Raw genomic sequence first — 13,853 nt, 5'->3', positions numbered from 1 at the left:
CATGCCATTTCTTTATGCTTAGTACACATATTGTGCATCCAGATGAAACTTTCATCAAGCGATAGCTCAACGTCAAAAGCTGTGGCTCCACAAAATGAGCGTCATACGCCCGAACAGGGACTTGAATCCTGGACCCTCAGATTAAAAGTCTGATGCTCTACCAACTGAGCTATCCAGGCTCCACAACAGTATTTCACAAGTAGGCAAGGTTTGGGTTGTGGTCGGCGCAGACCTTTACAGTACACTAAAGTTTACCGTGAGATGGGGTTTTAAGCTTATGGTTGGTGTGGATGTTGCTAAAACACAACAGGTTACTTTAAGGTTGACAAGATTACAACGAGATTACGAATGGCAACACAGAGTGCAACTCCAACGTCACCTTGAAAAATCTGCCATGACCCAGATTCGAACCGGGGTTGCTGCGGCCACAACGCAGAGTACTAACCACTATACTATCACGACGAGCTACGCGAAAGCCACTGGCCCTTCACTCTCTGTCATATGTCTTTAAAAATTGAAGGCCCCCAGAGCAGTCAGTTAGCATGCGCTGCCATTTTATTTTTGGTGCTTTTCCCTTCCAGCACAACCCTTTTCCCAAGAAAGAATGTAGTTGCAAACAATCATGGAATGTCACAAACGAAATCCTGCGCACTGCCTGGACGTAGTCGGCAGGGTTCGAACCTGCGCGGGGAGACCCCAATGGATTTCGAGTCCATCGCCTTAACCACTCGGCCACGACTACAAGACTGCTTGGACTGCCATGTCCTCATGTCTAGTACACTTGTTGTGCATGCAGATAAATCTTTCAGCAAGCGACATCTCAACGGCATAAGCTGTGGCTCCACAAAAAGAGCCTTATACGCCCAAACAGGGACTTGAACCCTGGACCCTCACATTAAAAGTGTGATGCTCTACTGACTGAGCTATCCAGGCTCCATGGCTTGGCTTTACAAGCAGGCAAAGTGTAGGGTTGTTGTGGGCGCAGACCTTTACGGCACACAAAAGTTTACTGTGAGGTGGGGTTTAGGTTTATGGTTGGTGTAGATGTTGCTAAAACACAACAGTTTACTGTGAGGTTTGGGTTAATGGTTGTTGTAGGTGTAGACATCAGGGGGGTATTCCAGAAAGCTGGGTAAACATACCATCTGCTAAACCCTGAACTTTCGGTTGATTTACCCAAAACCTGCTTACCGCGAGTATGTTGGTTCCAAAACAGGTGATAAGAGTTAGTTAAATCAACCTCCTGAAGATAACCGCGGGTTAATGCACGTGCACGGCACACAACTGAAGGCATTTTCAGTAGATCGCCGAATTCATGAGTCACCATAGAAAGTCACGGTGAGAAAAAAGGCAACGCAGAGGCGAAGCTGGAGGTTTTAATCACAGAGATTACACATCTGCTTCAACGAAGGAAATAAATATAGAATAAGAAAAAGATAAGAAAAGAAAAAATAAATAATAAGAAAGTTTGTTAGTTCATTAAATTACACGTGGCACCCTCCATTTTATTCATTGTAATGAACAATTAAACTTCTCTTTAACATCCTTTTGAGTATGTTGTGTAACCATTCATGCATTTATTTTTCTTGCCATTAATTTCTTAAGGCCACAATATGTGTATTGACTAATAAGGCTTATAGAAATTGTAATCTTTATGGAGCTAGAACTCTGTCCAAAGTCATTAAACACAGAAACATTCTCCTAAAAGGTAATATTTAATTACTGGAGCTCTTTATTTAACACTCTAGAATATTCTTTCTGTCATGCAGCTAATGGAAAGAGGCCTGTCTAACTGCTTTTTTTTTTGTCTAACTGCTAAGTTTTTGACTTAAACCACACACTCTGTCACTGTTGTAAGTGATTGTTGTCAGGTAGCTTTAGGTTTTTTTATGCTTTTTATTTTGCATGCAGACGAAGTTCCTTCTGCTTCAACTAACAAGCAGTGTAAGAATTTGTCTGCACTTTTCCATATTTGAATATTGCTCTTGGATCACAAAAAAAAAAAAAAAAAAAAAAAAAAATATATATATATATATATATATATATATATATATATATATATATATATATATATATATATATATACACTTTAAATTCTTAAGTAGCTGTATAAGGTCCATCTTCAAATATAAATAAAGTCACATGAGCATCACCTTAAGGTGAGAAATTTATATATATGTTACACGTTGAAAGGTGCGTGTATAAAGCAGTGTAAAAAATTCATTCAATTTATTTCAGGAAATGAAGAAATGAACAGACCAAAATATTTGATTAAACAGTTTTTTGACAAATTATATTTCTCAGCACTCTTCCATCTCTTTTGTCTGCTTGGGTCACTGAGATTTCCTCTGGGTCAGGCTGCAGATAGCGTGTCATCGTATAAGGCAGAAAAGGGGATCTTTTGTCCTCCAGCAAGTAACAATGTAGTGCCTAGTAATGATTCTATTGTATAATACAAATATAATAAGAATAAACATTGTGTAAAGCAACATTTGCTTTATTTATTTATTTATTTTTTACTATATTTGTGTTATACAGCCTCAACATATACTGATGAGGTGGGGTCATCCCATATGTGTTGGTAGGATGAAGCAGTAATGAGTTTAATAGTTGAAACACCAAAAGATTGAGGACAGAAAATTAAGTTGTACCTGCACATTTATACTATGGACAGATTTCATATTATCAGTGTCCTTTAGTGACTGATGGAGCTTTAAAATTGGCTGCAATTAATGCACACAATAGCATTTGGAAACCCTGAAAAAAATATTATATAAAACAATGTAGGTGTGTGTGCGTGAATGTATACATATGAACGACGTCCTACACCTTAAATTATAGGTATATTTTCCTACTAGATTTGAACTCGCTCCGCTGTGAGCTCTGTGGTTCATTAACAACACACTGTCCACTACACTATTGCCGTGCTCTGAATCAACTGTGTAATGATACGCAGCGCTTTATGACCAAGTAACTGTACAAAAGTGTAAAAAACTGTTCAGTGCCAGGCATACTGTACAGGTGCTCATGCTGCCACATTGTACAGTTGCCTAAAATGCCCTGACGCGAATACAAAGAGCTGCACTGAATGTTTTTTATGGTAAGCGCAGACCCGCGGTTTGTCACATTTGATTTAAAAAAGGTTTGTTAAATACATTAACATTATGAATTTGGTTATGAAAAAATATGCACTTATAACCCTCTCACAACGAAAAAACTTGTATCTGTGTGTCCACATCCATAAATATTCTCATCAAAAGAGCACGCAATGCTCAGTAAACTCTCTGAAACAGACAAACTCTGGAACATAGCAACTTACTCTCTGAACATAACCTCCTCCGGAGCAGGTTATGTTCAGAGAGTAAGTTGCTATGGCTACTTAACATACCCAGAAGTTACCTCCGATTTTGGAACCAAAGTTGAGGTTATCCACCTACTTACTCTCAAACTTACCCGGGTATGTCACATAACCTGCTTTCTGGAACAGCCCCCTGGTTTGCAGCAGTTATTGTTTCCACAGCTTCATTGTTGTTTTGACCATTTCCTATACAGCATCTGTATGTCTACTCTACTGCCATTTAGTGGACAGTAACAGTAGAAAGCCTGATCACTACACAGAGTTACAGAAATGCAGCAGCAGATGTCAGTGTTGACTGATGATAACAGATGTGGGTGTAGTGTCCAGAGCACTGATACTGTTCTCCCACTGCTGACAGACTACATTACTCTCACTTCCACATCTGACTCTGCTGCATTTACATTCAGATGTTCCATTATAAACTAAATGCAGATTGACCGTATTAAAGAAATAATGTCTGCATAATCTAACTCTGTATTGTTGGGTTACTTCTGAAACATTTGATGAACCGAAATTCAATAAGAAAATGTATTTATTTGCAAATGTAAGGAACAATATAAGTTAGCAGTGAACATACTGAGAAAGTCACAGTCGAGTGTAATTAATGGAGTAAATCTAGCATTAATAGTTGTGTATCAATAAAACCAGTGGAGTAAATCTGTGACCACAGTAAGCAGAACACGTGTCTGATATATGATCTTTTACTCTGGTGTTGTGATCGTGAACCCTTTTCTATGTTGTTCAGAAAAATTTGCTGGTTTTAGTAAAGATGTTCACAGTTTAATTCAGTAAAGTCAAACTGTGTTATATCTCTGTGTCTTCTACATTAGTTTACAGGACAGCACAGACAATAAACTCATGAATATCTGCAGAATATTTCTCCATCAGCCTGCTCTGTTGACATGAATAAGGCCTGTGCTGTGTGTTTAAATGCTGCTCTGGGGTTATTTTTGGCTGAACAGTGAAACCCAAACACGCGAGTAATGCCTGCAACACATGGTCATGGTATGTGTGTGTGAGTGTGTGTGTGTGTGCCTGCAGTGTTGCCATGTCCACTGTTTATTCCCGTCTGTAGGCTTGTGTTATTTAAAAGTTATTAAAGTGATTATAAACAGATATTAGTGTAATATATATATATATATATATATATATATATATATATATATATATATATATATATATATATATGTATATATATATATATATTGGAATTCATTTCTTTGTAAATTATTCGTTGTGGACCCTCATGGACTTGTAAACTAGCAACACAGGTGCGTCACGGTTCACTCCTTTTTCCATGTTATTCCTCTGTGCTGTTAATGTTTGCGAGTTAAACATCAAACATCACTAAACACTTATTTATAGAAAAATAAAGTTTTAATCATTATCCAGATGTAGGATAGTAAGACGGGTGACCAGATGTGTTGACACCGTGGCTCTGACTCCTCTTAACACCTCGCAGAAGGCTGTGTTAGGAGTGTGCTTGCAATGGGGAAGGGGTTTCAGGGGTCTGGCAACCCGTGTTGTTTTTCACAGGTCCTCTTAAAGCAAAGTGAAAGCAAAGGGTTAATGTGGCCATTTTAGACACAGAGTCCGTCGTCTGCAAAGCGAAAACCTTTAAATCTGTTAATGTAAAGGTGCTGGAAGTACTCGAGGACGCGTGTGGGGTTTATCTGAGCCGGTATGTATGATGTGTGTTGATGGCTGTAATCCTTCATTAGTTTACTCGTGATGTGAGTGTGTACAGCTGCTGATCTATTCTGCTGAATGATGAAGGCTGATCAATGACTGCACATCTGTGATTGTGTCTCAGTGTCTGCTAGAGTTTCTGCTGGACATCACACTCTTCACTGCCATCATGGGTAACAGTTGCTGTTGTGAAAGCAGGTATTAGTCCTGATGGTGCTCATTACACATCATCATCATCATCATATGATTATTATTGAGGGAAAGTTGGTTTTACATTCACACTATCGGTCAATGACTTGTGACACGCTCCCTATAGTGTTTACCATGATACTTGGAATATTTGGTATGAAATCAGATGTGAATATGACTTCAAAACAACATTAGCACCGTTTATTTGACTGTGAACTTGTACTTTGGTGGTCGTGGTCACTTATATGATATGAAGGAGAAAGTCTGAATGTGTGAATATAAAACCCACTGTACCTCAATATGATTATTGTCTACAAGACAGGGTTATTGCTCTGTGTGTGTGTGTGGGTGTGTGTGTGTGGGCTAAGTTTATCTTCATGTACTAATGTCTCAGTGTTTAACCATTATGTCCAACATATTGATCAGGGTAATATTGAGTGGATGTGTCGGATTGAGCTGTCGGCTGCAGTTGCTCTCCACTGACTGCGCTCACCAAAAGCATGATGGGAAATGACTGGCTGACGACACAGTGCTTATAATGCTTATTGAATGAGACTGACAAACTACTCTTTATTCTCTTGTGTTTTTACTAAGGTTTAGATCTGGCTTTTTTGTATTTTGGTTGATAATTAAAGTCATAAAGAGCATTACGTGTGTTTATTTATTCAGATTTACATGTAAACAGAAACTGAACACACCTTTGTAAAACACAATGTGCCATATCTAATAAAACTGACTGTTACTAATAAACCATGAGCATGTGCTGTCTTTTATTTCTCTCAATTTAAACTCTTGTTTGTTGTCAATTTAACTTTTTTGGCTGTTTATCTTCTGTGATTATGTTGTAAAAGTAGTTTTTTCAATCAAAATGTTTAATTAAAAAAGAAAATAAATGAAAAAGCAGTGACACTTCAGCTGTATCCACTCCCACATTAATCAATACTATGGTCATTTATAGCAGTACTGTAGTGTTTTTGACCCATATGCCTATTATAAAAAGCCTATTTCAATTCTACAGTTGTTCTGCTATTACAGCAACTATAAACAACCCAATCCTGACAACAATGTTCAAAAACACTATAATATGTACTATAATTACAAGCTGGATTGTAGTATAGTAGGTATGTGGCTTAGGGAAGTTAAAAACTGTCCAGTAATGGGTTTACAGTGGTCTCTCGCTGTAACACGGTTCACCTTTCACAGTTGTGCATATGTTTTTTGTGCAATTTGACGTGCTTTTTTACAGAGCTTTGTGTTCTGCATCCTGATTGGCTGTAGATCATGTCAATCAATCACCTCTGTGTTGCGTCTCCTGGGGGCTGTTCCAGAAAGCAGGTTATGTGACATACACGGGTAAGTTTGAGAGTAAGTAGGTGGATAACCTCAACTTTGGTTCCAAAATCGGAGGTAACTTCTGGGTATGTTAAGTAGCCATAGCAACTTACTCTCTGAAGATAACCTGCTCCGGAGCAGGTTATGTTCAGAGAGTAAGTTGCTATGCTCCAGAGTTTGTCTGTTTCAGAGAGTTTACTGAGCATTGCGTGCTCTTTTGATGAGAATATTTATGGATGTGGACACACAGATACAAGTTTTTTCGTTGTGAGAGGGTTATAAGTGCATAGTTATTTTCATAATCAAATTCATAATGTTAATGTATTTAAAAAACCTTTATCATTACACAGATGTTTCAGAGCACGGGAATAGCGTAGTGGACAGTGCATCGCTAAAGAACAACGGAGCGCACAACAGAGCGAGTTCGAATCTCACTTACAGATCTTGTGTTTTTTCTCTCCTTCTGCACCCTCACATTTTTCTGTATAATATTATAAGTGGGTGCTTTGTCTTTTGTAGGAAAATATATCTATAATTTAAGATGTAGGACGTCGTTCTTATATATACATTCACGCACACACACCTACATTTTTTAATATAATATTTTTTTCAGGTTTTCTAAATGCTATTGTGTGCATTAATTGCAGCCGATTTTAAAGCTCCATCAGTCACTAAAGGACACTGATAATATAAAATTTGTCCAAAGTATAAGTGTGCAGGTACAACTTAATTTTCTATCCTTAATCTTTTGGTGTTTCAACTATTAAACTCATTACTGCTTCCACTTACCAGCTCATCACACACCCCACCTCATCACTATATGTTGAGGCTAAATGGCTGATTTTCAGGAAGTAATGATTCAAGTGTATAACACAAATATAGTAAAATAAAAAATTATAAATCAAATGTTGCTTAACACAATGTTTATTTTTATTATATTTGTATTATAAAATAGAATCATTACTGGGCACTACATTGTTACTTGCTGGAGGACAAAAGATAAGCTTTTCTGCCTTATACGATGACACGTACCTGCAGCCTGACCCAGAGGAAATCTCAGTGACCCAAGCAGACAAAACAGACGGAAGAGTGCTAAAAATATATAATTAGTCAAAAAACTATGTTTAATCAAATAGTTTGGTCTCTTAATTTCTTCATTTCCTGAAATAAAATGAATGATTTTGTACACTGCTTTATACACGCACCTTTCAACGTGTAACATATTTTTCATATACATTTCTCACCTTAAGGTGATGCTCATGTGACTTTATCTTTGAAGATGGACCTTATACAGCTTCTTTAGAATTTAAATATGTAGATAAAAGATTTTGTGATCCAAGAGCAATATTCAAATATGAAAAAAGTGCAGAAAATTTTTACACTGCTTGTTAGTTGAGGCAGAAGGAACTTCGTCTGCATGCAAAATAAAAAGAACCTAAAGCTATCTGACAACAATCACTAACAGCAGTGACAGAGTGTGTGGTTTAAGTCAAAAACTCAACCACTGATGAGCCTTTATTATAGGACACAGCAGTTAGACAGGCCTCTTTCTATTAGCTGCATGTCAGAAAGAATATTCTAGAGTGTTAAATAAAGAGCTCCAGTAATTAAATATTACCTTTTATGATAATGTTTCTGTGTTTAATGACTTTACAGAGTTCTAGCTCCAGAAAGATTACAATTTCTATAAGCCTTATTAGTCAATACACATATTGTGGCCTTAAGAAATTAATGGCAAGAAAAATAAATGCATGAATGGTTACACAACATGCTCAAAAAGGATGTTAAAGAGTAGTTTAATTTATCATTACAATAAAATGGAGGGTGGCATGTGTAATTTAATGAACTAATAAATTTTCTTATTATTTATTTTTTATTTTCTTATCTATTTCTTATTCTATATTTCTTTCCTTCGTTGAAGCAGATGTGTAATCTCTGTGTTTAAAACCTCCAGCGTTGCCTCTGTAAAGTGCGTTGCCCTTTTTTTCTCACCGTGACTTTCTGTGGTGACTCGTGAATTCGGCAATCTACTGAAAATGCCTTCAGGTGTGTGCCGTGCACGCGCATCAACCCGCGGTTATCTTCAGGAGGTTGATTTAACTAACTCTTGTCATCTGTTTTGGAACCAACATACTTGCGGTAAGCAGGTTTTGGGTAAATCAACCGAGAGTTTAGGTTTTAGCAGATGGTAAGTTAACCCAGCTTTCTGGAATACCCCCCTGAACAGTACAGAATGTGTTCTGCTTGCCAAATTGACATAAATCTTTGATCACTATAATCTCCCCATAATGTTTACGAAGCAAGAGAGAAACGTGTGAGTGTTAGTACCCTTGAGTCCTGCTAGGTAACCCTTGCAAAGGATGACCAAAAAGTAGTATGGTCCAGTTCGCTTTTGGGTACCTTTTGACAGTGTAAACACGTATAAAAGCTTATTAAATCATACCGTACTAATCAGTGGAAATGGCCTTTACAGTCTTAAAACTTTTATATTGTAAAAAAAAGCACACTACTTCATGGATTTCACCAATTGTAGGTTATTCTTAGAACATAACTCCCGTGATTAACAAGGGACCACTGTAAATGCTTATTTCTTCCTTCATAAATAACCCTAGACTCAAATGGCCCAATTCCACTGAATAGTTCGGTACGTTTTTATGTCCGTGTCCACTGTCAAAAGGGATAAGGCGGAGCTAGATGCGCAGCTTAACACTATTGGTTTACAGAGATACATCAGCAGCTCGTGGACAAGCTAGAAGAACAAAAATAAAGGAAGGTTGGTTTCAATTTTTCCAGAGAGTATTTGAAATAAGTATTTGAAATAACAAACTTCTTGAGCTGATGATAATAACGTGTGCGTGATTATAATATTTTATATATTGAAGCGCTTCTGACATTCAATCCTTTTAGAAACAGACCATTGGTTCCCTTTTGGCAGTGGAAACACAAGCCTGATAAAGCTGACCCGTGCCGTACCGTACCAGCCCACTCAGCGGAAACGGGCCAAAAAGGTCCTTATGGACCATATTTGGAGTGGTCATGAATATTAATGAGCTCAGCTCTGACACAGCTCTCTCTCTCTCTCTCGGTCTTGCACACAGAGGAACCTAAAATAAAGTACAGGCTATATGATACTAAACTCAACAAGAGAGCAGCTGGTGCTTTTGCCTGGTGCTGTCAGGGCACACATTAACTCAGCAGAATTAAAGGAACAAAATCCATATATTAGTATGAGGAACCATTTTGTTTTGCCGTTTATGTTTATCTTGTGCTTGAAATAGCAGAATGGAGGAGGAAAGTATTGATTCACAATCCGCTTGAACTGAGGAGAAAACACAATCCCAACCCACATTAAAGAGAGGAGAAAGTATTTACTGTATGTATTTCATGGTAAAGCTTAAAGGGTCCTGAAACCCCCCTCTTTCAGTTCAAGTCCACCTCAAAATTTATTTCCAAAAATGCTCCATGATGGGCGTGAAGCTGCAGGCAGAGAGGAGTGGGCATGGCTGGCAGAGCAAGGGAGAAAGAAGGGCTCATGTCAGTGGGCTCACCAGCTTTAGATATGTATTAAAATACTGTACAAAATGTGTGGAGACACATGATTTTATAGCTTATTTACAAAGTTAAAATAATTTAATACCATTACATATACAATAGGTAATGTGTTCTGTCATTATGAAGATATTTATGTTAAACACTATAAATGAGGAATTCTCTCCTCCTGAACCCCAGGTCTCAATGCAGACACAGTGGAGCAGTGCAACAGGTCTCCTGCCTGGTCTATACCAACTAGTAGCCCTGCCAGTAATCTGGAGGATTTTAAATGTGTGTGAACACAGCAGCACGGATAAAGCCTCACAGGGAAACACATGCTACAAACACATATGACCCTTCATGAACCACTAAATCCTGTGTCGTGCGCTGTCTCATAGCTTAGCAGGTCTGTGGTCTGTCCATATTAGTCTGTCATCAGAAAGCACATGCTCTCATGAATAATTATGAAGCAGGCTCTTCTCATAGGATAAGAAAGCTCAGCTATGAATAATAATGAGAAACCTACACATCATCACTTTACTTGCAGATGAGCGCTTGCAGAGATTTTGATTTCTCCACAAAAATTAACTAATGTAAACACGGAAGCTGAAATTAGTTGACAAAAGCTCAACATTATCCAGTTTACCCCACATTAAAGCTGACAGGAGCTAATGTTGTCTTAACTGATGCTCAACACACAAATCTATTAACATCTCAAAAACAGCACTCCAGGGCGTCCTGAACCTTTAGGAACTAGGAGTTTTATTATAATACATACACGGTAAAACAGGCTATAAATTGTGTGGCTGGTGCACGACGACAGGCCTAATAGAGACAAAGCCAAGTTGGGTTAAAAAAAGAAAAGTAATTTACATCTCAAGTTTAAATGAACCCTGAGCATGTGCTTGTCCAAAAGATCATAACACAACTACAATCTACTAATTTTACTTTATCCCTAAAACATTGGCACCGCTCATTTACAGCTCACTGATGTACTCATTTCTGCATACAGTAGCCCATATTGACAACATGATAACATAATTCACATGTGGGCCAGTATTCAAAGACTTTAGATGTGTTGGCTTTAATAACGGCTGCAGACAGCTGTCAGCGAGATCAGCCAGTTGCGTTAAACATGAAGCCGTCAAGTCAGACACTTTGGGAAACTTGTTTGCTGCAGTGGTGATCGGTGTAATAGTGTAAATGTCCAGCCCCACAAGACCCAAAACAAGCAAGCCAGTGGGGACAGTGGAGGAAACAATCTTCACCAGTTGACCAAAGTGAAAGAAGAAAAACCTGGAGAGGAAGCAGGCTCAGTTGGGCACCACCATTTCTCCTCTGGCTAAACTTCTCTGCAGTCTAGGTGACGGAGGTTGGAGAACACTGGACGTCCATCATGGAGAAGGTGCAGGTGTGAGCAGATCCTCCGACTAGCCCACGGGTTTAATGCGGAGACTCGTCTGTCACTGGGGTCTTACAGGAATCAGTTTCATGCTCTCTGCACCCCCATGACCACCACAGCTTTATAGTATATAGGAGTTTAGATATTTAATAATATTATTTAAGAAAACACACACAGATTCAAAGCTCCTGAATTCTTTACTTCAGTCATTCTTTACTAATGCAGATACTTGGGCCAATTCTTAAATATGTGAACCTGACAGCACAACAGGAGATTGTGAAAGGCCAGCAGCTGCAATGAACTGGACAGACTGAATATCTACTATTCATACCCATTAAAAATAAACAAAGACATGTAAAATACTGTCAGAATTTCTAAACTAAGCAATCCACTCCTGACAGATCACTGGTGAACTACATATGTCTTGTTTAGGAACTACAAATCCTATCAGGATGATGAGACACACACCAGTTGCTGATTACGGCTGATGAGACACACACAGCGGAGACTTGTGATCACTGATCATTTAGACTATTTATCCACCACACATACACCAGTTTAGCATGCACTTTCTAATATATGTTTGCATTTCTTTGGTTTGCCTGTTTGTTTTTGACCTTAGCCTTGTTAATTGTTGGATCCTGTTTGCTGCCTATTTTGACCTTGTGCCAGTTTTTCACCACGTTTTTGGATTGCCCTTTTCGTACCAGCCTCTTCTGTTTGTGCCTGTTTGCCTTAAACATAATCTTATTTTACCTGCACTTGGATCCTTGTCTCTGTTGTTCCTTGCTTTGATCCCAGCATGTGACAACATCGATCTGAAGGCAGTTAGGTTTGCAGCTAGACATTATTGGAGTTTGTTGACACCATCCTGCAATTTGTATCCATTCCCCTAGAGCAGGGGTTTTCAAAGTGTGAGGCGCGCCTCCCCTGGGGGGCGCCAGAGCATGTCAGGGGAGGCGCGGGAAAAATATAATATAATAAAAATATAATAATTAAGTTTAATTATTGTATGTATTTTTTATTATATTTAAACGTTTATTATGTGCCTGCTAATACAATGGGTCGGTTTCTGAGACCCACCCCGATTCAAAGCTGTAATGAAGTTCACGGCCCTTTGGCCGCCGGGAAGGAGGCGGAGAACCGACGCAGTTTTAAAGTGATTTATTAATGACAGTGACGGCAGCTCTGTCTAAACCAAAACACACGGACGGCAGATCCTCACGGAGACTGCCGTCAAACTGAAAGCAAAAGTAAAATATGTCCGGGTCCGGTCCTCTCTCGGCTTCCTCTGCCCTTGTTCCTCCTTTTATGATCCAGAGCTCCTTCCGTGGGATCTGAGGCAGGTGCTTACATGGTGGCCTCACTCCGTTCCCACGGCGCTCGGCCACGCCCCCTCGCCACAAAAGCCTTTAAGTTCAGGGCTTAAACCCAAAAGACAACGATATGATGATCAGTATTTGAGTTTATGATTTACGTGGACAGGACCAGCTGATGAACCACGACCTTTATGTGTGGTTTGTCAAAATATTTTGGCTAATGACAGCATGAGACCCACTAAACTTCCACTGTTTTGACTGGGATGGACAGTTCTATTCATATTGAACCATCATCCTAGTTTTAAAAACGTTATATTAAAATACTTGTTATTACTCTGTAAATAATTGCACTTTCATGCAAATGATGATAAAAGTGAGTTAACAGTCTGACATCTGTCTGTGTCTTTATATATACTGTATATATATATATATATATATATATATATATATATATATATATATATATATATATATATATATATATATATATATGTGTGTGTGTGTGTGTGTGTGTGCGTGCGTGCGTGCGTGCGTGCGTGCGTGTTTGGGAGGAGGGGGGCGCCAATGGATAAGTTGTGTCAAAAGGGAGGCCCACTGTCTTAGACTTTGAAAAACCCTGCCCTAGAGGTCCCTGTGTTTCCCCCTGCCACTATTCTTCCTTGTGTGTTCTTGTTTACCTAACTTTGATCACCTGTGTCTTATTCCAGCCTGTGTATTTAAGTTGTCACTTTGTCTGTGTTCCTCGCTCGGTTTTTGAGTCATCCCTGATCTCCTGAGCTATGTCTAGTAGACTGAGCCACTGTTAGAATATTTTGTATACCTCAATCTGAAAAGACGCTAAGTTGCCTGTTTTGCTACCTCATTTTTGAGAAGAATCTAAGTTGATCTTTTTTTAATAAATCCTTGTTTTCTGCATTCCCGCTTGAAATGTTTTCGTTTGGGTCCAAAATAACTGCCCCTGTGGCTCAGTGGTACACACACCAGTCTCCACACCAAAGATCCAGGTTCAAGGCCAGACAGTGACATTTGTTGA

General features: G+C 38.7%; 1 protein-coding gene and 2 non-coding genes across 7 annotated transcripts in view; all 3 read right to left on the bottom strand.

Moving 5' to 3' along the window:
- Positions 1-13,853, bottom strand: part of znf1086 (zinc finger protein 1086) — an 893,143-nt gene that overhangs the window by 144,793 nt on the left and 734,497 nt on the right. The gene's annotated exons all lie outside the window — the stretch shown is intronic.
- si:dkey-220a11.5 overlaps positions 1-13,853 on the bottom strand; it is a 765,979-nt gene that overhangs the window by 425,398 nt on the left and 326,728 nt on the right. The window lies entirely within an intron of this gene.
- On the bottom strand, positions 661-742 carry trnas-cga (transfer RNA serine (anticodon CGA)). The gene has a single exon. It is a non-coding gene; the product is annotated as a tRNA-Ser (tRNA).

The sequence above is a fragment of the Danio rerio genome, chromosome 4 (genome assembly GCF_052040795.2).
Source record: "Danio rerio strain M-AB ecotype USA chromosome 4, GRCz13ab, whole genome shotgun sequence".
In the NCBI taxonomy this organism is placed as follows: Eukaryota; Metazoa; Chordata; class Actinopteri; order Cypriniformes; family Danionidae; genus Danio; species Danio rerio.
Note: the sequence above shows the minus strand (reverse complement) of the source record. Positions and strands in the feature narration are given on the sequence as shown.